The sequence below is a fragment of the Myotis daubentonii genome, chromosome 1 (genome assembly GCF_963259705.1).
Source record: "Myotis daubentonii chromosome 1, mMyoDau2.1, whole genome shotgun sequence".
Taxonomy (NCBI): domain Eukaryota; kingdom Metazoa; phylum Chordata; class Mammalia; order Chiroptera; family Vespertilionidae; genus Myotis; species Myotis daubentonii.
Genome location: NC_081840.1, coordinates 114,918,383 through 114,941,378, shown reverse-complemented (window position 1 = coordinate 114,941,378; position 22,996 = coordinate 114,918,383). Strand labels below are relative to the sequence as shown.

The 22,996-nt window shown below is 47.7% G+C and overlaps 1 pseudogene; it reads right to left on the bottom strand.

The window, feature by feature from the left end:
• Positions 1-5,478: 5,478 nt before the first annotated feature.
• On the bottom strand, positions 5,479-6,095 carry LOC132232566 (small ribosomal subunit protein eS8-like; annotated as a pseudogene).
• Positions 6,096-22,996: the final 16,901 nt, after the last annotated feature.

Here is a 22,996-nt window from a genome sequence, read left to right as displayed (position 1 = left end):
ACCAAGATTACTTTATCCAGCAAAGCTATCATTCAGAATTGAAGGTCAGATAAAGAGCTTCACAGATAAGGAAAAGCTAAAGGAGTTCATCACCACCAAACCAGTATTATATGAAATGCTGAAAGGGATCCTTTAAGAAGAGGAAGAAGAAGAAAAAGGTAAAGATACAAATTATGAACAACAAACATGCATCTATCAACAAGTGAATCTAAGAATCAAGTGAACAAATAATCTGGTGATCATAATAGAATCAGGGACATAGAAAGGGAATGGACTGACTATTCTTGGGGGGGGGGGGAAGGGGTGTGGGAGATGCGGGAAGAGACTGGACAAAAATCATGCACCTATGGATGAGGACAGTGGGTGGGGAGTGAGGGCGGAGGGTGGGGCGGGAACTGGGAGGAGGGGAGTTATGGGGGGAAAAAAGAGGAACAAATGTAATAATCTGAACAATAAAGATTTAATTAAAAAAAAGAGAAATAAGTAAACAACAAGTATTGGCGAGGATGTGGAGAAAAAGAAACTCTCCTGCACTGTTGGTGGGGATGCTCATTGGTGCAGTCACTGAAAGACAGTATGGAAGTTCTTCAGATAATTAAAAATATAGCTGTCATACAGTTCAGCAATTCCACTTCTGGGTATTTATCTGAAGAAAGCACAAACACTAATTCGAAAAGATATATGCACTCCTGTGTTCACTGTAGTATTATTTACAACTAGAGGCCTGATGCATGAAATTCATGCAAGGGGCTCTGCCCTTGCAGCTGCAGTTTTGTCCAGAAGGTCTTCTGGAAGGATGTCCAGAAGGATGTCTGGTCTTATTAGCATATTACACTTTTATTATTATAGATAGCCAAGATATGGAAGCAACCTAGGTGCTCATTGATAGATATATAGGTAAAGAAAATGTAATACACACACACACACACACACACACACACACACACACACACTGGAATATTACTCAGCAAAAAAAAAGAATAAAATCTCGTCATTTGCTACAACATGGATAGACCTAGAGGGTATTATGCTATGAAATAAGTCAGACAGAGAAAGACAAATACCATGTGATTTCACTTGTATGTAGAACCTAAAAAATAAAACAAACAAATAAAACAGAAACAGACCCATAAATATAGAGAATAAGGTGATGGCTGCCAAAGGGGATGGGGTCAGGGGAATGAATGAAACAAAATTAGAAATGGGATTCATTCAGATGTTGCAGGAGAAAAAAAAGATAGCTCTTTTTTTTGCCTATGGAACTCTAAAGGGTGCATGGTAGAGAATTCAGTCACTTATGCTGTAGAGCACGTGGGCAGGGAAACACCTCACCAGCCCATCTCCACCAGCCCTAACAGCCTGTGGTTCTCTTACCTATAGAGAGGAATAGCCCATTTATAACTTTTCTATTCTGGTTTTAAATGTGGTGGCAAAGATTCAGGAATGTGTTTGCTTGGAGCTCATAGCCCTGGGACATTCACTTAGAAAAAACAAGGCTTCCTTGTCTCCTGTTCTGACTCCCAGGACACATTTTAATAAATTGCCTTCAAACCCAAATTGGCTCTAGCCAAACTCCTAAGCAGCTGTGGTAGTTTGGGGGAAAAGCCCAAATCTGGGGGTGGAAGAAAATAAGCCCCAGCTCTGCCTCTATTAGCTGTGTGGTCCAACTCTGGCTCTGGCCAAGTGCAAGGAAGGGGTGTTAAACACTGCACAACATGGCAGATGTGCACACTTATCCATTTCCCTTTGAGGAGATGATATAGTACTAGAGGGCTTGATGTACTTTGGAAAGGTGAATAGTGATTTTCAAGTTTATTAGGTATTGTGCAGTGAACAAGAGTGATCCAGATGTCAGCTGGAGGTGCTTAAGATCTAGATCAGCTTATCCTCAATTCCCATTCTGAAGCCCCCTCTGCGTCTCTAAATTCTGTGGATCCCTGAAGGACGCCATGCTCTCAAGGTGCAGACCCAAGAACACTTTCACTCCACATGACCAACTGCTCCATCTCCACACCCAAGAGATGCATGCACACAAAGATCCTTGAACCTGGCCCACACTTCCACCCACCTGAGGAGGGGCCACACTGTCCAGCACAGAATTTAGAGTCACTCAGCAGTCTTTCTTATTTCAACACTGGAGGCCCAGTCTATGAAATCCATGCGTGTGTGTGTGTGTGTGTGTGTGTGTGTGTGTGTGTGTGTGTGTGTCCCAGCCCAGCCTGCACCCTCTCCAATCTGGGACCCCTTGAGGGATGTCTGATTGCAGTCGGACATCCCCCTCACAATCCAGGACTACTGGCTCCCAACTGCTCACCTGCCTGTCTGCCTGATTGCCCCTAACTGCTTCTGCCTGCCAGCCTGATCTCCCCTAACCACTCCCCTTCCAGCCTGATTACCCTCTAACCACTCCCCTGCCAGCCTGATCGACCCCTAACTGCTCCTCTGCTGGCCCAATTGCCCCTAACTGCCCTCCCCTGCTGGCCTGGTCATCCCTAACTGTCCTCCCCTGCAGGCCTGGTAGCTCCCAACTGCCCTTCCCTGCTGGCCTGGTCACCCCTAACTTCCCTCCCTTGCTAGCATGGTTGCCCCTAACTTCCCTCCCTTGCCAGCCTGGTTGCCCCCAACTGTCCTCTCCTGCAGTCCTGGTTGCCCCCAATTGCCCTCCCCTGCTGTCCCAATTGCCCCTAACTGCCCTCCCCTGCCAGCCTGGTTGCCCCTAACTGCTCTCCCCTGCAGGCCTGGTCGCCTCCCCCCACAACTGCCCTCCCCTGCTGGCCTGATCGACCAAAACTGACCTCCCCTGCTGGCCATTTTGTGGCCACATGGGGGCGGCCATCTTGTGTGATGGTCAATTTGCATATTACTCTTTTATTAGATAGGATTCTGATGTTCCTCTTTGCCCCCAGCTGCCCAACCTTCCCCCACTTACTGGTTTCTCCCTCTCCATTCCTTTTCTGATGCTCTCCCCTTCCCTCCCATGGATGTCCAAATTCTTTTTCTTCTATTTGGCAGGGCAGTTCAGTACTCAGCTGTTCCAATCTGCATACACCCAAACCTGCCAAAGTGCTCCTCAGGCAAAAAGACTTCCACTAAACAGGATCAACCTTCCATTGACAGGAGGTGTCATCATAAAGATTATAAAACAGTTTTACAAGGCTACAGCTCTGACACCACTTGGGCAGCATCAGGGGTGATGCTACCACTTCTGACTCATTATCCACAGGACTGGGCCACAGGCTGTCTTGTAGACAGACCTATCCTACGAGAACATTCAGTACCATTTGACACTACCCTTCTTCCCTGGCTGCATCCAGCCTCGCTCTCCTGGCTGTCATTTCTGTTCAATCCAGGCTCCTTCTCCTACTCCTTGGCTGGTCCTCTGAGCTGTGTGTGTGTGTCAAAGTGGAGGAGGACAAAAGAGTTTGGCTTTGAGCATCTGCTCAATGGGCTCCTTCTGGGGTGTGGTCAGGTGGGGTTCTCTCCTACAAGGTCTCCCAGCATGGAGCCCCCCCCCCCCCGCCCCGCCCCATTCTGAAGCCTGGATCTTTGCGCTCAATTGGTGAGTCTTCAGTGCTGGTCCCAGAGTGTGAACTTGATCCAGAGATGTGGAGGAAGGAAGTAGGGAAACAGCCACTGAAAGTGATGCAGTTTGACAAGATTGGGAAGAAGCAGTGTGTAGGAGAGAGAACTGGTCTCACCCCATCCAGCGCTCTCCAGCACTCTCTAGCCGACAGGAAAAGCTGGAAGGAATGATCAGTGCTCTTGCGAAGGGTGGGCTTCAGCTCTGAGTGGGAAATGACCTGCGTTGGTTCCCATAGAGAAGAGAATATGCTCTTGCACCTAGAAGTGTGACCGGGGGACCACAGGAGAAAGCAAAGGAGTGGGGAGAGGGGACTGTGGGTATGTGTGGGCACTTGGCAAATTTGTGTGTGTGTGTGTGTGTGTGTGTGTTTTTACTTTTTACTCCCATGTATTGTTTAATTAATCCTACTATAATTACTACTAATTGTCACTGTTAAGTAGTTCTATTGTGGTTTTGTTCAAATAATAGCATTTATGTAATAGGAAAGTAAATAATACAAAGTAATATGGCATTTTAAATAAACACCAATTTTCATATTTTTATATTAAAGTAGTAACTTTGTGTGTGCAATTATCTATTACACTAGAGGCCTGGGGCACGAATTCGTGCATGAGTGGGGTCCCTTAGCCTGGCCAGCGATTGAGGTCTATGGAGGGAGGCCGACATGGGGAAGGGACCGCAGGAGGTTGGCTGGCGGGGGCGGGGGGGGGGGGGCGGAGGGGGGAAGGAAAGAGAGGCTGCAGGAGGTTGGTAGGGGGTGTAGGGACCATGGGAGGTTGGCTGTGGGAGCGCACTCACCACCACGGGGCAGCTCCTGTGTTGAGCATCTGCCCCCTGGTGGTCAGTGCATATCATAGTGACTGGTTGACCGGTTGTTCTGGTCATTCAGTCGTAATGGTTGCTTAGGCTTTTATATATATATAGACTAGAGGCCTGGTGCATGAAATTCGTATATGGGGGGGGGTATCCCGCAGCCCGGCCTGCACCCTCTCCAATCTGGGACCCCTTGGGGGATGTCTGACTGCCAGTTTAGGCCCCATCCCTGTGGTATGGGGCCTAAACTGGCAGTTGGATAGCTCTCTCGCAATCCGGGACCGCTGGCTCCTAACCGCTTGCCTGCCTGTCTGCCTGATTGCCCCTAACCACTCTACCTGCCTGCCTGATCACCCCTAACTGCCTCTGCTTGCCGGCCTGATCCCCCGCTAACTGGTCTCCTGCTGGCCTGGTCACCCCTTACTGCCCCCCTACTGGCCTGGTCACCCCCTAACTGCCCCTCTGCCAGCCTGGTCGCCCTCTAACTGCCCCCCTGCTGGCCTGGTCGCCCCCTAACTGGTCCTCTGCCAGCCTGGCTGCCCCCTAACTGCCCCCCTGCTAGCTTTGTTGCCACCTAACTGTTCCCCTACCGGCCTGATTGCCCATAACTGCCTCTACCTAGGCCCCCACCACCGTGGCTTTGTCCATAAGGAAGTCGGACATCTGGAAGATATCCGGTCGACCTGGTCTAATATTACCCTTTTATTAGTATAGATGATGGCTCTTGTCCAACTTGGCTGTGTCCTGTGCTAGCTCTTCAACCACCCACACCAGCCCTGCCCAGGACCCAAATAGAGGAACCTGCGGGGGGAGGAAGGGGGCTCCAGGTGACCAACCTGGGACCCACCCATCACAAGCCCCGCCCTCATAGAAAATCCCACCTCTTCAGTGAGTGGAGGACCCACTCCCTGAATTCCGGGAGTTCCCTGACTGGCCCCGCCTCCTCTGCAATGTCTAGGTTCCTCCCCTGGCTGGTTACCCAGACTGGCGGGTATCCATGCAGTCACCTAGGAGGGCTGGTTGCTTCCTTTTTCTTCCCTTTTTTTTTTTTCTTTTACATAACGTAGAACACTTTTCTTACATTAGCTAAGATGGGAGGGAGGAGGATTTATTTGACCTTCCAGGCCTTGATTTTCCTCAGCTAGAACTCCAGCTCCTTGCACATAGTTATTTGCTTGGCCACATTGGCCTGGTCTTAGAGCAATGAGTGCCAGAAGCCTGCCTGCTGGAATGCCCCTTGAGAAGACTGCTGATTTTGGCATTCCTTTTCCTTTCATCATATTTCTTCTGAATTTGCTTTGATCGTTTTTTGTTTGTTTAAAACTCTTCCTCCTCAGCCGTCAGCATGGCTCCCTTCTTGCTGCCCAGGGGCAGTGCCTAGTGGGGCTGTGGGTGTGCTGTCTGTCAGTGAGCACAGTGCAGCTCTTTACTAGGGTCTCGGTACAGACCAGTTCATTGTTGGATACATTGTAGCCAACATTAATAATCCTCGTTTTGCATGTATAACACTTGGAGCCCCAGAAGAAGGTGCCCAGTTCAGCATCAAGGCACAGTACGTCCTATTGCCTCCCCACCCATGCAGGGCCAATCTTAGTGTTGGCCACAAGTGTCTCAGCTCATATTTTCACTTCCTGTGGTAGGGCTTTCTCTTATCGCCAGTCTCACGGCCCTTGTGCCAGTTGTTCTGGGAGATGCCCATGGCTCAGATTGGCTGGGAAGAGCAGCAAATTCTTCAGAGATTCGTGAGTGGGGCTTTGAGTATGGATACTTGCAGACTGATCCGGTTTTCCAGGTGGATCAGTGCAGGTGGGAAGGGGCTGAGTAAAAGAAAGTTTACTCTGGGCAGAGAGAGCAAATCACGTGATGAAGGCATGGCAGCAGAAAGCTGGCATGTCTGTTGAACCATGAACAACCCCATGAAGTGGCTTGGAAGGGTTGGTGGGGCTTTCTTGGGCTCTGCTAAAGCACCTGGGCTTTGTCTTGTAGGACACAGTCATTGCAGGGCTTTAAGCACAAGTGCCAATGTTAGGCATGCATCTTAGAAAGAAGCCTCTGTCTACGGAATGGCTCCCAGGAGCCATGTGGAGCGGGGAGGTCAGTTAGGTGGCTGTTGCATCATCCAAGCAAAAATGATGGCAGGTAATTGTTGGGGCAGATGGAAAGGAGCAAATAGATCCCACAGACATCAAGGAGGTGAGATCTATAAAATGTGAGCAAATGTGAGAGGTAATATGTATACATCTGGTTTATTTTAACTGCTGTATAATATTTCCTTTTTGTTGTTCTTTGTTAATCCTCACCTGACAATATTTTTCCAATGATTTTTAGAGAGAGTGGAAGGGAGGGGGAGACATAGAGAGAGAGAAACATTGATGTGAGGAAGACACATTGATTAGTTGTCTCCTGCACACACCCCGACCAGGGATAGGGATTGAGCCTGCAACCGAGGTACGTGCCCTTGACTAGAATCAAACCTGGGACCTTTCAGTCCACTGGCCAGTGCTCTATCCACCAAACCAAACTGTCCATAAACCACATTTTTTAGATCTCCATTCTCCTAAGGATGGTTACGTCTACTTTCTCACTATTACAAGCAGGACTTCAATGACATCTTTGTACCTGTCTCCCTATGCACCAAATTGTCTCTACTTAGAACTGGTTTGCTGTATTGTGAGGTTTGATCATATTAGAATCTACTAATTGTATTTCTCCTCAAAGTAATCGTATCAATAATACTTTCCCATCAACAAGTACAGGAGTTCCCTTTTCCCCATTGCTTACAAGTCTGTTATCAAACTTGCAAGGTTTTGCCAATCTGATCAGTGTGAAATGGAATCTCCCTGTTGTTTCCATTTGCTTCCCTGATTACTAGTGAGATTAAGCTCATTTTTATATGATTATTTATCACCCTGTTTTCTTTTGTGAATTGCCTGTTCATAAATTCAGCTTCCAAGTGTTTGAGTGTTTTGGGTTGTTTTTATTGTAGTTTATTTCTAATATTATGCCATTGTGGTCTGAGAAGATGCTTGGTATGATTTCAATCTTCTTGAATTTGGGGAGACTTTGCTTGTGATCTATTTTTGAAAATGTCCCATGTGCACTTGAGAAGAATGTATATTCCATGGCTTTGGGGTGAAATGTTCTGAAGATGTCAATTAAGTCCATCTGATCTAGTGAGTCATTTAGGATTGCTGTTTCTTTGCCGATTTTTTATCTAGAGGATTTATCCAGTGATGTCAGTGGTGTATTAAAGTTCCCTACTATGATTGTATTGTTGTCGATCTCTCCCTTGATATCTTCCAGAAGGTTTTTTTTTTAATGTATTTGGGTGCTCCTGCATTGGGTGCATATATGTTTATCAGGGTTATATCCTCTTGCTGTAGCGATCCCTTTAGTATCATGAAGTGGCCTTCCTTATCTCTTGTTATGGCCTTCACTTTGAGGTCTATTTTGTCTGATATAAGTATTGCTACCCCAGCTTTTTTTTCATTTCCATTTGCCTGAAAGATATTTTTCCATCCCTTCACTTTCAGTCTGTGTGAGTCCCTTATTCTGAGGTGGACTCTTGTAGACAGCAAATATATGGGTCATGTTTTTTTATCCATTCAGCCACTCGATGTCTTTTGATTGGAACATTTAGTCCATTTACGTTTAAAGTTATTATTGAAAGGTACTTGTTTATAGCCATTTCTATTTTTTGTGCCTGTGTTCTTTTTTAGCTTTTTATTTCTTCTTTTTACACCAGTCCCTTTAGCATTTATTGCATTGCTGGCTTGGTGGTGATAAACTCCCTTAGCCTTTTTTTGTCTGTGAAGCTTCTTATTTCCCCTTCAATTTTGAATGATAGCCTTGCTGGATAGAGTATTCTTGGGCTCAGTCGCTTGCTTTGCATCACTTTGTAAATTCCCGTCCATTCTTTTCTGGCCTGATGTGTTTCTGTTGAGAAATCATTTGATAATCTAATGGGAGATCCCTTGTATGTAACTTTCCGTCTCTCTCTTGTAGCCTGTAAGATTCTCTCTTTGTCCTGAACATTTGCCATGGTAATTATGATGTGTCTTGGTTTGGGTCTTTTCGGGTTCACCTTGTTTGGGACTCTCTGTGCTTGTGTGACTTTTTTCTTCCCCACCTCAGGGAAGTTTTCTGACATTATTTCTTCAAATAGGTTTTCTAACCCTTACTCCTCTTCCTGTTGTTCTGGCACCCCTATTATTCGTATGTTGCTTCGTTTCATGTTGTCCCATAGCTCCCTTAGGTTCTCCTCCTGTCTTTTAATTTTTTCTCCAATTGTAGTTCAGTTTGGGTGTGTTTTGCTTCCCTGTCTTCTAATTCGCTAATTTGGTCCTCCGCTTCTCCTAGTCTACTGTTGAAACTTTCCATCATGTTTTTTTATTGCAGCTATATCACTCTTCATTTTTTTAAATTCTTACATAAGTTATTGATTTTTTTTTATCCATTTCTCCTTGATTCTTGCATAAGTTGTTGACTTTTTCCTCTATCTGGTTTATGCACTGTAGGACCCTTATTCTGAATTCTTTTTCTGACATGTTGCATGCCTCTGTTTCACTTAGCTGCCTTTCTCGAGCATCCTCCTTTTCTTTCCTTTGGGGGGGTTTCCTTGTCTACCCATGTTTGATCTCACCGACAGATCTAGATGTTGAGTCATTCAGGGGCTGCTCCTTGGGTGGCTGTGGCTCCTCGGGCTGCGGTTGCTCCTCTGGCGGTTGTGGTAGCAGCTGCTCCTCAGTTGGCAGCAGTTCCTCTGGTGGGTGCTGTTCACAGCTGTGGTGGCTCCTCTGGCTGGTGGGGGGAGGCTTCTCACACAGCTGCTGTTCCTCAGACAGAGGGTGTGCTGATCACGACGCTGCTGTTCCTTGGATGGGGGCGGGCTACACAAGCAGCTGCTACTCCTTGAACTGGGGTGGACTGCTTACATGGCTGCTATTCCTTGGATGGGGGCTGGCTGCATGCTACTGTTGTTCCTCTGATGTGGTGGGCTGCTTGTGGGGCTACTGCTCCTTGGACATGGCCAGGTTGATTGCAAGGCTGCTGCTCCTTGGATGGGGGTGGGCTGCTCGCGTGGCTGCTGCTCTTCAGACGGGAGTGAGCTGCACACGTGGCTGTCCTCCTCGGACGGGGATGGGCCACTCACCCGGCTGATACTCGTCGGACAGGTGCAGGCTGTGTTTGGCTCTGCTCCTTGGACTGGTGCATGCTGCGCAGGGCTGCTGCTCCTCAGACATGGGCGGTCTGCTCGTGTGGCTGCTGCTCCTCAGACCGGGGTGGGCTGCTGCTGCTCCTCAAATGGGGATGGACTGCTTGCAGAACTGCTGCTCCTTGGATGGGGACGGGCTGCTCACACAGCTGCTGCTTCTCGGATTGGGCAGGCTGTTCATCAGCTGCTGCTGCTTGGACGGGGGCAAGATGCTTGCACAGCTGCTGCTCCTAGGACTGGTGCAGGGTGCGGGCTGTGCGCAGCTGCTGCTCCTCGGATGGGGGCGGGCTGCACAGGGCTGCTGCTCCTCAGACATAGGCAGACTGCTCATGCTGCTGCTGCTCCTCAGAAGGGTCAGGCTGCTCGCGTGGTTGCTGCTCCTCAGATGGGAGAGCAGGCTGCTCACACAGCTGCTGCTCCTTGGACAGGGGCAGGCCATATGAGGCTGCTGCTCTTAGGTCTGGGGCAGGCTGCTCGTGGGGCTGATGTTCCTTGGACAGCTGCTCACGTGGTAGAAGTGCCCTGGGGTGGTCAGAGGGGAGCGTGCTTCAGAACTCACAGGAACCTGTGCCCGGGGTGGCTGGAGACTCGGTGACTGTGGGACTACAGCCGAGGTAGCAGGTCCCTGGCAGGGGTGGCTGTAGAGTCCCAGGTGTTACTGAGACTTGTGATTTAGTTAAGAGCCAGATGGCTGGCTCTTCTCCTGTGTGTCTATCTCTCTGTCTCCTCCCCTCTTATAAACCTGAGGGCACCTTACAGCTCCAAGGGTACCCTGGGTGGAGGTAAGGCTGGGCTCTCAGTTACATCAGCTCTCCCCTTCGAAAAGGCAAGGCCTCTGAAGAAGAGATGACCTCCTGGTACTGTTTGCAATGGTAGCAGCGGCTGCCTAGTTAGGCTAGCCCAGTTAGTTAGTCTGCCCCCGAAGGTCCTGTGGGTCTAACTGTGCCTCGTTCACACACACACACACACACACACACACACACACACACACACCGCACACAACCACACACTCCTCTTTTACTCCCTCCTGCCGCCTTCTTCCTGCCTCTGTAGCTGGGTCTAGGGTGTAATTGACCCGTTCGTTAATGAAGTTTCCTCTCCAGGTGTCTGGTTATGTGGCTTGCTCTCTAGCACTTTAGCCAGACAGGATAAAATTCACCTTAACAAGACATGACCCAAAGGGAATAAAGCATGATGTACTCACGACACCGATAACCCCAATATAAGTGACCACCTGAGAAAAGAGAATTAGGGGCGAGAAAAGAGAGCACAAATGATATCTAAGAGAGAAAAAAAAAGATAGGAGAGAAAAGAAAAAGGAGAATATATAGAGAAAACACCACAGAACCAATAGATAAACCAAACAAATACAAACACCAAACACCCAGTAAAGAGGGTGGGGGCAGAATCTGTAGAGGCTGAGCTGATATACAGGAAATAAGGTTAAGAATTGGATAAATATGGGGAGGACCTCACTTCAGTATAGAGGGAGTAGAAAAGGGATGAGTGGATAAGAAGAGCAGAAGGGGAAAAAAATAATATATTTACAAAAAATTGATTTAAAAAAATGGTATAAAAATAGAAAATAGCAAGTAAAAATAAAATTGAATTATGAAAAATAATGTGAAAAGAAGTAGAAAATAAAGCAACAAACAAAAAAAGGAAAACAAATAGAAAAGCAAAAAAAGAGCAAGAAACAAAAAAAAGGAAAACAAAGAAAAAATCAAAAAGAAAAAAAGAGCTAACAAAATAATAATAAAAAAATAAAAATGAAAAATTGAAATGTCATTCCTTTGGCTGGCTTAAGATCCTAGTTTTCTGGAATGTCTGTGATTTTATTTTTCTGTTGCTGGGATTGAAGGCCTCTCTATAGGCTAGACCCTGTTAACTCCCAGGGACTAATCAGATTTTTTTAATCCTTCGTACCATTCAGGGTGGAATCTGGGTGAGGCTGTATTCCTTGCCTGGAGACTGGAGGGAGGGGTTATATTTTCAGGAGAAAAATGGCTGCCCAGGTCCTGGGCTCAGGTGTGACTCAGCACTCAACTTTCTGCCACCTCTCCTGGATCCCCTTCTTTCCCCAGCCTCTCCCCAAATTGCACTCGTCCACACCTTCTCCCCCTCCTCAGCACGGGTGAGTGTCTGTATCCGAATTGTCCTATGAACAGGGCTCAGTGAAAAAACCAAAAAAAACCAAATGCTGGCCGCAGAAACTGGGAAGACTGAGTCTCTGTAAGCTCCTCTCCTACCGGCACTGCATGGTCTGGTCAGCGCTTCAGGCTGCCCCCTCTGGGCTCAGTCTTCCGTAATAATGGAACCCTGATCTCAAATCTCCCGGCGCCAACAGTCCTGTGGATCACCTTTCCCCAGTCAGAGGCTGTGCCTGTCCCAAGGGACGTGGCTGGATGCCGCACGGTTTCCCTCTGACCCTTTGTGCTCAGAGATCTGGCAAACTTTCCTGCCCAGATTTCTGGTTTTTACCTTTCCAGGGGAACTCTGCCCTTCCCTGCTGCAAACTGTCTCACCAGCTGAGTCTCCTTTGCCAATTCGGGGTGGATGTTCTTCGTTTCAGCTGCTCATTCTATTTGCTCCGGGACAAGCCTTGAGATGCGTCCACCTATTCTGCCGCCATCTTGTCTCCTCAATCTCAGTTCAGCACTTTTTAAAGGAGCCCAGGTGACCGCAACTGGATAAATCAAAATCCTTGCTTCATGACATACTCTCATCTTTGGCACATGTAGGACCCCCTTCTCTCTTCTCTCTTCCCTCCACTTCTCCCTCCCTGCATCCCTCCCTCTTTTCATTTTTTCCTCCCTCCCTCCCATATTATTTATTTTAATGTAATAAGCACCTGTGATTCCACCCCCAATAAAAGATAGGACCTTAATCATAGCACACATCCTATATAATAAAAGGCTAATATGAACAGGGGAACAACTGAACAACTGAACAACCGGTTGCTATGATGTGTGTTGACCACCAAGGGGGCATGTGCATGGAACATGGCAGGCATTGGCAGCAGGTGGCAGAGCAAGGATCATGGCAGGTGTCAGCTGCAGCGGGATGGTGGAGCAGGTGAGGGGGCGCCAGACCAAGGCGGGCTCTGGTTGCTGTCATCAGGGCGAGCCTCTGGTGGTTACTGAAAATTCTTTGCTCCCGTGTGCTGCAGTCCCACCGGGCGCTTGAACCTGCTGCAGGTGCTGGTCCCGCTCGAACCCACTGCCAGAGCCTGGTGCCGGCCCCTCCCGCCGCAGCCCCCAGTCCCCTGTGTCTGCCTGCAGCCCCACTCCTGCCACTGCCACTCCCATGTGCTGATGGTGCTGGCCCTGCTCGCACCTGCTGATGGCTAGGAGCGATTGGGGCTGGCGCCAGCAGTGGGTGCGAGCCGGGCCAGTGCCGGCAGTGGGTGTGAGTGGTGGCTGATCGCCCCTCAGGGCTTTTCCACTTCCCCTTGCTTTTGAGGGACAATCAAGGCCGGCAGCCACCTCTGCGGGTGCTGGCAACAGCCCCATCAGTGTGTGGGAGTGGCGGTGGCAGGAGTGGGGCTACAAGCAGACAGGGGGCTGGGGGCTGTAACGGGAGGGACTGGATAGGGGCACGGAGGATGGGCTGAGACACACCGGTCTGCCCACTGCAGCCTTGTGGCCCACAGTTCCTTTCAAGGTGCATGCACCTGCTGACAGCGAGGCGCTATTTGTGCACTGGGCCCCTAGTTTAATTATAAGATGACATTTCCCCAATCAAGTAATCACCGCCACCGGTCAGGGCCTGTGGGCTAGGGTCAGCTCCTGTGTTGAGCATCTGCCCCCTGGTGGTCAGTGCGTGTCATAGCGACCAGTTGTTCTGCCGGTCGTTCTGCCATTTGGTTGATTTGTATATTAGGGTTTTATTATATAGGATAATTTTTCTCAGTGTTACTGAATATTCTTCTACAAAGTGGTTTTTGAGGACATATAATCCCATCATTTAAATGCACCATAACTTTAAACAATTGTCTTCCAGTCTCCTGTTCTGTGAAACGGGTACTTGATTTGGACAGAAAGACTTCTAAACATCTTTTGTACACAATATATCATAGATAGTTTTGTCCATAAATCAGTACATTCATTCATAATTATTTTTTAGGAGAAATGCCTAAAAATGGTTTTGCTGGAGATCGTGACTTTTGAAAAAGATTTCCTATCAAATAAACCTCACTTATCAATTAACAGTTAATTAGAGTGCACATGTATGTTCATGTGTTACCAAGCAGAGTTTCTGGCTAACAGAGATAATGGTTGTTCCCACTGCACACTGAAAGAACATTCTAGTCCAGAGCAAAGAAACTTGGCCCTTCAATTTATCTGGAGAAATATCACCAGAGTGTTTGACACCTTGATGATAGCCTGGAGGCAACAGGGCCACGTTTGTGGGTCCCTTGCTGTGTGGGATCCCACATTTGGAAGCCTCAGCTGAGATGGCTCCTGACCCTCCCTTCCCCTTAAAGGATGGGGTGTAAGGATGGTGGGTGTAGAATTGGGCCGAGGCATTGTGGAAAGGCAGTTGTTTTAGGGGAGTTTCAGTGAGGTCAGTGTGATATCAGAAATGCCTCATCAGATAGGTGAGGCTGGGGATTCTGCTGGGGTGGTGGGAATAATCTTCCATCCCTTTGGGCCATCCTGGCTCATGAAATGGCCCCAGACTTCATCCTACTTAATCCTCATGACCTGAGAAACCAGCAGGACAGAGTGTATTGTCCCACTGTAGAGTGAAGAGACTGACAAGGGCACACATAGAGGTCAGGTGAAAAACAGCTTTTGGACACCAATTCGAGTGCTCTTTTTACTGTCCCATGATGCCCTGTGGGGACAGACAGGCTGCACAGTCCTACATCAGGTTCTGCCATTACACGACAAATTCCTGAAGCTGGGGGAATAGCAGGAAAGGGGGTAGAGCGTTCCCTGTGACCCTTTGGAAGAAGGAACTTGAGTCCTTGGACACTTGGCTCAGTGACCTAGGGAAGACCCAGCTGGCTCCTCAGGGGACGAATATGCCAAGAGAGGGGTCAGACAATAAGTTATTCATGGTGTGGCCTTAAACAAGTCCATCCCTCCTGGAGCCTCTAGTCTCCTGTTCTGTGAAATGGGTACTTGATTAGGACAGAGCCCTCAGTCTCTGTACTGCTCACAGTGTCCACTCTGGAGGGCTGTTGGGCCCTCACCGCATCCAGTAGGGATCTATCTCCATGGCGAGGGTTTTCATCTGGAGGAGCGTTTGCTTTTCCTCAGTCTCTGTGTCCCAGGCTAATGATGAGGTCTTCTGCTGCACCAAGGCTTCCACTTGCAAGGTCTCCGAATTTCCTCCCCCTGCCTATGGGGAGGGGCTTGTGAGGGTCAGCATGTGCTTCTCCTCGTCTCCATTCTCAGGGGAAGAAGGGCCACGTCTCATGGAGTGGGACTGCCATCTCAGAGCTCACCCAGCAAGGATCCTCAGAAGCGTCCCTGTGAACAGACAAGAAAAAGCCAGCTCCAGGGCTGCGCCCAACCCTGCTGTCCCAGGGCACCCCCTGGAGACCATGGCACTGGACGGCATCACCTGGGGATGGGCAGCACAGTGGCCCTTCTATGGAACCTGAACCAGAGCCTCTCTCTGGCCGACACAGCTTAAAATAACAAGTAGCTGGAATTTCTCTCTGTTTATTAAGGTAGAATGAGTGAGAGTAAAACAGCTTGAAATCATCTAGTCTCCACTTCCTGCCAGTGCCTTGTGCTATGCCCAATGGATTTCAAAAGAAGTAAAAACATTTGTTCAAACAAAATTTAGCTGGAGCAGAAAATGGGTTGGTCCCTGGGGTCCGGTTCCAGAACACTTACAGCTCCAAGGAGCACAACTAGAAAGCCACTGTGCAGCCCAGTGGCTCAATCGTGCTCTCCACCTTCTCACGGCCTCTCTAGAAGGTTCCCTACCTCCTTCCCCACTCAGCTGGTAGCTGAGGAATGGGCTTTGGCCAAGCCTTATACTTTTGTTTGCAAGTAACAGGATCCTACCCAAACTGGCTTAAGTACGAAGATGTGTTGATTGGAAGAGAGAGGGGTAGGAAACAGAACACAGGGTGAATGGTTTCACAGGGCCTGATGCCAATGAGAACCCCAGGCGGACTCTCCCACTCTCTCCCTCTGTCCCTCTCCTAGTCTCTCTGTCTCTGTCTCCCCCCGATTCTGACTTTCTCTTTCTCTCCCATTTGGACCATCTGATTTTGCCAACATGAGGCCAGTTCAGGCCAAATCTCATCCAAGCCCATCTCCAAGACATGTCTTTTAGCTCTGCCTGCCCCTGGGCTCCACATTCCAGACTGGAGACTATTGATATTTTTCTGCAGCAAACCCATGGCTGAGGAGGGCTGCTCCCCCCTGTGAGTGAAGCACATTCCCGGTGCACTGACTGTCAACCCCACCCCGCCTTTCCTACGAGGAAGCAGGAGGGAGTACATGAGATTAAGGTCTAACTGTGAGTCCTCCCCAAGTTATACAATTAGATGAACCACTCACAAACGTGTGGTAAGTTATTTGCTCCACACATCACGGCTGATCCCTGCATAGAGGATGGTCACACACTTGGCCTGCAAATTCTTCTTCCGGGTGACCCAGGGTTTAGTACAGGATGAAGGATAGGAGGATGGGTCCTAGCATTGGCCTCCAAGTATTGAAGATTTGTGCATTTTAAGTCACACATGGATGGACTGTGTGTGTGTGTGTGTGCGCGCGCGCGCGCGGCATTTCAGGACTGCCTGGAAGAGTTTTGATAGATCAGTTCCCCGACCTCTGGCCATTTCTCTTCTGGGTGCAGATGGAGGGCAAGTGCTGTGACTTCAGAGCAGAGGGAACCAATTATAGTCCCCCCTTCTTCTTCAAGGAAACTCGCTTTTAATTTCCTTTGTGATTATCCTGCTTATTGCTAAAGATAAGCTGATGGCCGGTTTCTCTTTGATTTCTCCTTTCAGTGAGTCTCCTTTCCCACCGCCTTTAATTTTCATGGTTTTATCCCCAGACAGTTGAGAAAACATGCAATGCATGCAGCCATGCAAGTCTCCGCACTTGTTCTGGGTTGACTTCAGGCGCTGGGTCAGCATCCCTCGGTCTCTGAGACAATGGGCCCTGGGATACAGGGAGTGAGGCTGAAGTGTCAGCAGGCTTGGCACCCATCTCAAGGTTTGGGGATAGAGCAGAGCCAGTGTTTTAAAGTTTCGGTAGAGTCCTTAAAAGTATAAGGGGTCCTTGCACTCCTGCCCACCCCAGGCTTGCACATTCTGTTGCAGTGACTGAAATGGCTATTTGTTCATTCATCCAACAAGTATTTATCGAGCACTTGCCACGTGTCAGATCTGAGGATGGTGTTCAGGAATCAATGGTGAACAAAGCGTGTGCCCCTGTTCCGCTGCAGTCTACCCCCCTTTTCATTGTAGAATCTTACAGAGAAGGTTGCCTGGGCCTCTTCGTGACCGGATTAGTATGCTGGACTTCTGGCCGTTACAGAGTTTCTGCATCAGAGCAGGACCTAAACTGGGGTAGGGACATGGCAGGTTTTAATGATGGGTTCAGAGCTGGGAGGTCTGCATCACATGGATGGAGGGCTGGGAAACCTAGAGGGAGCATTGAGTGCAAGGCCCTGGCAGGGTTCAAGTACCTGTAGTTAGAGAAAATTGAGGGGAAAGGCCTTTGAGATAATTGAGTTGGTCTCTTTCATTTTCATCATGAGGATCATCAGGCTGAGGGCAGGCCTTGCTGGAGAGGAGTGATAATCCCTTCCCTGCCCCGAACACTCTGGGTCACACATTAAGTCCCTTTCTGTCTCATGTGGTTGACATCCTTCTTTGTTCACAGACCTCAATTATGTTCAGTCTGGTGGTTGGGAGATTTGGGAGCAGGTAGGTCACCATACGGCACCTCTGCGTCGTGCTGATGCGATGGCCCTGCTGCTCCATCTGAAGGTGCTCTGGGCTCTGGATGAGCAGAGGTGTGAACTTCTACCTGGGATCCAGGTGCCTGGGTCACTGTGCTCCTAGCACTTAGATGACTAAACTTCTGGGGACAAAAGCAGTTCCAGTTGCCATGGGGAATGGCTTAATCTTGGGGCTTGGCCCAGAGTGCCCTGGGAGCCTGGATAGTCCTCCTAGGGAGGACTCAGTGGCCCACCAAGCACAGTGAGCTATTTTTAGGGTCTTAGTCTCCTGCTCAGTCAAACTTGCAGGCTGACCCTTTGCATCTGACTCTTTGAGCTATGGGCCTAAACTACTTGTCCAGTCCCTTGTCACTTCCTGAACCCACAGCCCTAGTTCTGTTTATCTCTTTTTCCCCTCTGCCTGTTTTGTCAGTTCTGCTGGCATCATTTATCTGGGAGCTGGAGAGACAAAGTCTTAGGAAATATAATCTAAGAAGCAGCTCCCAAAGGAGAGTATGAGTTTCCTAGAGATGCTGTAACAAAGCACCACAAGCTGGTTGGCTCAAAACAACAGAAACTTATTTTCTTATGGCTCTGGAGGCCAGAAGTTCGAAATCAAGGTGTTGGTAGGGTCTTATTTTCTCTGAAGCCGTAGGCAAGACTCTGTTCCTTGCTTTTCTCTTAGGTTCTGGAGTTTGCTGGTGATCCTTTGCATTCCTTGGCCTGTGGTTACAAAACTTTAGTCCCTGTCACTGTCCTCACATGGCTGGCTCTTCTCCTGTGTGTCTATCTCTCTGTCTCCTCCCCTCTTCTTATAAGAACATCAGTCATGCTGGATTGAGGGTCCACCCTATTCTAGTATGATCTCATCTCAACAAGTCAAACATCATGAGGGGAGGCATGCAGGTTTTTGAGAGTCAGAAGGAGGTGGGACTTGATGTAGGAGAAGGGAACCCAGGCACAGCTGTTTCTCAGATAAAATGTTAGCCCAGACTGCCTGGCAGCTAGTGGGTGGAGGTGAGAAGGGGAGAGACCAGGAGGGAGCTGAAGAGAATAGAGGTTGAGTTTAGACTCATTTAGTGTTAGAGTTGGGAATCTTACTTACAGATAGAGAAAATGAGGCCCAGAGAGGTAAAATGACTTGCTTAATGTTATAAGGAACATATATAAGCGAGCCATTCCTCTTTTGTGGGATGGCTCACTGCATTTTACATAGGAATTTTCCCTATGATAGCTTATGTAAAGAGATTAAGGAAAATAAAAAATGGGTGTCTCCTTTGGGTGGTGCAGAAAGAGTTCTGGGCTTGAAGTCTTCTCTCACATTCCATTGGCAAGAACTTGGACACATGACCACACCTAATGCAAAGGAGCCTGGGAAATGTGGTCCATATCTGGGCTACAATGGTATTACTCTGGAGGAAGGGGAAGGGATTCTCTGTCACAAGCTAGAAGTAGGTGAGTACAAAAAATCTTCAAAGTTGTGATTACTAATAAGCTCTTCTAGGTTTGATTAAATTCACTATCAGATTAATGGTGATGTATTTTAGAAAACTAAAAAAAAAATGCAATAAGAGCAAGAAAAGGGGAGACTGAACCATGTATTTATTAACCACCGACTACATAGACTGAAGGGCTATCTAAGGAAAGGATGTCATCTTCATCCTCATGAGTAGTTTAGTTATTAATCGAAAACACACCTGAAAAATAACAAACACCGAAACCACATGTTGCAGACCAGGAATGCAATAGAAATTCTGGAGAGGAAGGGACCAGGTGTACTGGGATGGTCAGAGAAAGGCCTCTTGTGAGAGACGCTTTAAATTGGGTCCTAGCGACTAATGGTTTGGGACAGATGCAAGGCGGATCATTGCAGTATGGAATGGGAGCAGGGGAGGGGGACGACCCCTATTGGGCACTTCCTCTATGCCATTATCAAGTTGTTTCAATGAATCTCCACAGCAGCCCATCATCTCTTGTCCCCATGACTTGCTTGAGGAGCTGAGATTTAAATCACAACTAAGCAACAGGGGCCTAGCCATCTCCCCTCAAAAAAGAAACAACAAACCATTTTAGGACCAAAACTTCGGAATGCTTGTTAAATCACAAGTGCCGAACTTTCTGTTACCACCTTGGAGAAGGTCTGGCTTATCGTAGCTGTATCTCAGAGGACATGATGGGGTGAATTCAACTTTGTACGTGTAGGTGTGTGTGAAAGAGAGTGACAATTCTATTGACTCCCAGCTGTTTGACCTTGAACAAGCCATGTTCTTTCCCTGGGCCCTAATTGCAACCTGTGAATAATTAGCTTAATTACCCCTGTATGCGTGTAGGTAGGTGTTTGTGAGGGATGCATGAGGTAGGTCACGAATGACCACACACTTTTTAAAAGAATTCTTTATTGTTGAAAGTATTACAGATGTCTCCTTCCCCCCATCCCCCATTGACCTCTCCCTGCCCACTCCCAACCCCCAGCACATGCCCTCACCTCCCTATTGTCTGTGTCCATGGGTTATACTTATATGCATGCATACAAGTCCTTTGGTTGATCTCTTACCCCTCCCCCGTCCCATGCCTTTTCTCTGAGGTCTGTTCAATGCTTCTATGTCTGTGTATCTATATTTGTTCATCAGTTTATGTTGTTCATTATATTCCACAAAGGAGTGAGATCATGTGATATTTATCTTTTCTGACTGGCTTATTTCGCTTAGCATAACCACACACTTTGTTGATCATAAGGTGCGGACACACTGCCAGTGTGTTGCTTGGCCCCAAAGGCTGATGATATATTGAATAGCATCGGGAAAGAAATGGAAAGAACACAGAAAACATCACTGAGTGTGCAAAACTGGGTTTCACTCAGGAATGCCTGGTGCAGTTGGGTGTCACCATTAACTAAAAAGCGTGGGGCCCCAACAGCAGGTTGTGGATAGCTGGTTCCACGCCTGGGACCCAGTGCTGCAGTGTGAAGGCGTCTCCTGTGCCCGAAACTGTGATGCAGCAAATTCCTTGTAGAGTGCTCACAGCCCTGGACTGGCTCCTGGAATGGTTGGCCTGGCCTCCCAGCCTTGAAGCTTGGGTGGTGGCAATTGTTACAGGAATATTTGTTTTCCATGGCAGGACAAAAACTACTGGATCTGTACAGTGCATTACGGTTCTATACCATTCAGCCTCTTTGATAATAAAGGACACAGGCCCCTAAAACTTCCTTCAGAAAAAGGGAGTTTATGGTGGGAAATGACAAGACTGGAAAGCTCAGGGAATGAAGCTGAGCCTCGCAATACCAATGTGACCTGTAACCTCACCCCCATTTTACTGAGAAAGAAACTAAAGCACAGAGATGTGAAGCAACCTCCCCAGGGCTAGTTATGTGGTGAAGCAGATACTGAATGCCAAATAGACACTCTTTTGGATAAAATTATAGCTGCTCTTTCATGTTCAACGGCGATTTCACACGCGAGGAGAAAACTGAGTATAGAGGAGTTCTATCCCAGCTACCATAGTTCAAATGCATGGAGAGATCTCAGCCTGGCCTTTGGATGGTCAATGCTAGTCACAGGTCTGCTTTTTTTCTGTACAAGTCCTGGCCACCAAGCCCCATGTGACCTAGAAGCCGTCTCAGGAATGCCAGCAGGTGCCCTGGATATCACTGGGATCCTGGCCTCTGGCTGATATGTTTGTTATATTTGCCGCCTCTTTTGAGCCTGAGCACCATTCCAGTCTTTCTATTTATCCCCAAAACTTGGAGACTCAGGCAGGGTATGCCTCCTTCCTACCTCCTTTCAAAGAACTTCATCTTCAGACACATGGCTTTTCACCCTTGCCTGACCCACTCTGAGTCCCAGGCATCTTGTTAGATTTAATTGGTCAGCAGGCCATATCGCCATAAAGGTCTTCAACTGAAATGAAGTTTGGAATCTGTACTCATTTATATTGGCCGATAAAAGGTAATTGTGTGTTTCTCTTTTTGTTTCCCAATGTAATGAGATATATATTTAAAAAAAGAAAGTGTAGGGCCCGGAGATGAAAGCTTTGTGAAGCTGCTCCAGGGCACTTATGTTATAGGCCAGCCCCAGCCCCAGCCCCAGCCCCAGCCCTCTTTTCATCTTTATGGGCCTTTAGCACAGGTTTTTAAGTCAAACGTTCAGCAAGTCTTCATTAAATGCTTAGTGACTACAGCCGGGGGGAACCAAGCCTCCTGAGATGGGTCCTGGCCTCAAGGGGTCAGTATTCTGGGTCCTTGAGGAAACAGAACAATTGACAATGCAGTTGAAATGCTAAGTTGGGTGGAGAAGAGCAGCCTGGCTAGTTCAGATGAAAAAAGACTTAACCAAGAGTCTTGAATACACAAGAGGGGCTCATGGAATGAACTTGGTTTGAATCTAGTCAGCTCTGTTTTTGCGTGTGTGTTTTTAAAAAAATCTTTATTATCGAAAATATTACATATATCCCCCTTTCCCCCCAATGACACCTTCCATCCCCGCTCAGCCCTAGGCCTTCACCCTGCTATTGTTTGTGTCCACGGATTATGCATATATGCATACAATTGCTTTGGCTGATCTCATCCCACCCACCACCCACCCTTGCCTTCCCTCTGAGGTTCAACAGTCTGTTCATGCTTCTATGTCTTTGGATTTATTTTGTTAAACAGTTTATTTTGTTTATTAGATTCCACATATGAGTGAGATCATGTGATACTTGTCTTTCTCTGACTGACTTATTTCACTTAGCATGATACTCTCCAGGTCCCTCCATGCTGTCTCAAAGGTTAAGAGATTCTCCTTCTTTTTTATGGCTGCATAGTATTCCATGGTATAAATGTACCACAGCTTTTCATACACTCACCTATGATGGGCACTTGGGCTGTTTCCAGATCTTAGCTATTGTAAATTGTGCTGCTGTGGACATAAGGGTGCATACATTCTTTCTGATTGGTGCTTTGGATTTCTTAGGATATATTCCTAGAAGTGGGATCACTGGGTCAAATGGCAGTTCCTTATTTAAATTTTTTGAGGAAACTTCATACTGTTTTCCATAATGGCTGCACCAGTTTGCATTCCCACCAGCAATATACCAGGGTTCCCTTTTCTCCACATCCTGGCCAGCACTTGTCATTTGTTGATGGTTGCCATTATGATAGGTGTAAAGTGATACCTCATTGTCATTTTAATTTGCATCTCTCTGATGATCAGTGACTTTGAGCATTTTTTTATGACTCTTGGCCTTCTGTTTGTCCACTTTGGAGGAGTGTCTATTTAGGTCCTTTGTCCATTTTTTAATTGGATTGTTTGTCTTCCTTTTTGTTGAGTTGTATGAGTTTCTTATATATTGGATATTGACCCTTTATCTGATGTATCATTGCCAAATATGTTCTCCCATGCAGTGGGCTTCCTTTTCATTTTGTTGATTTTTTTTTTTTTGCTGTGGAGAAGCTTTTTATTTTGATGTAGTCCCATTTGTTTAATTTCTCC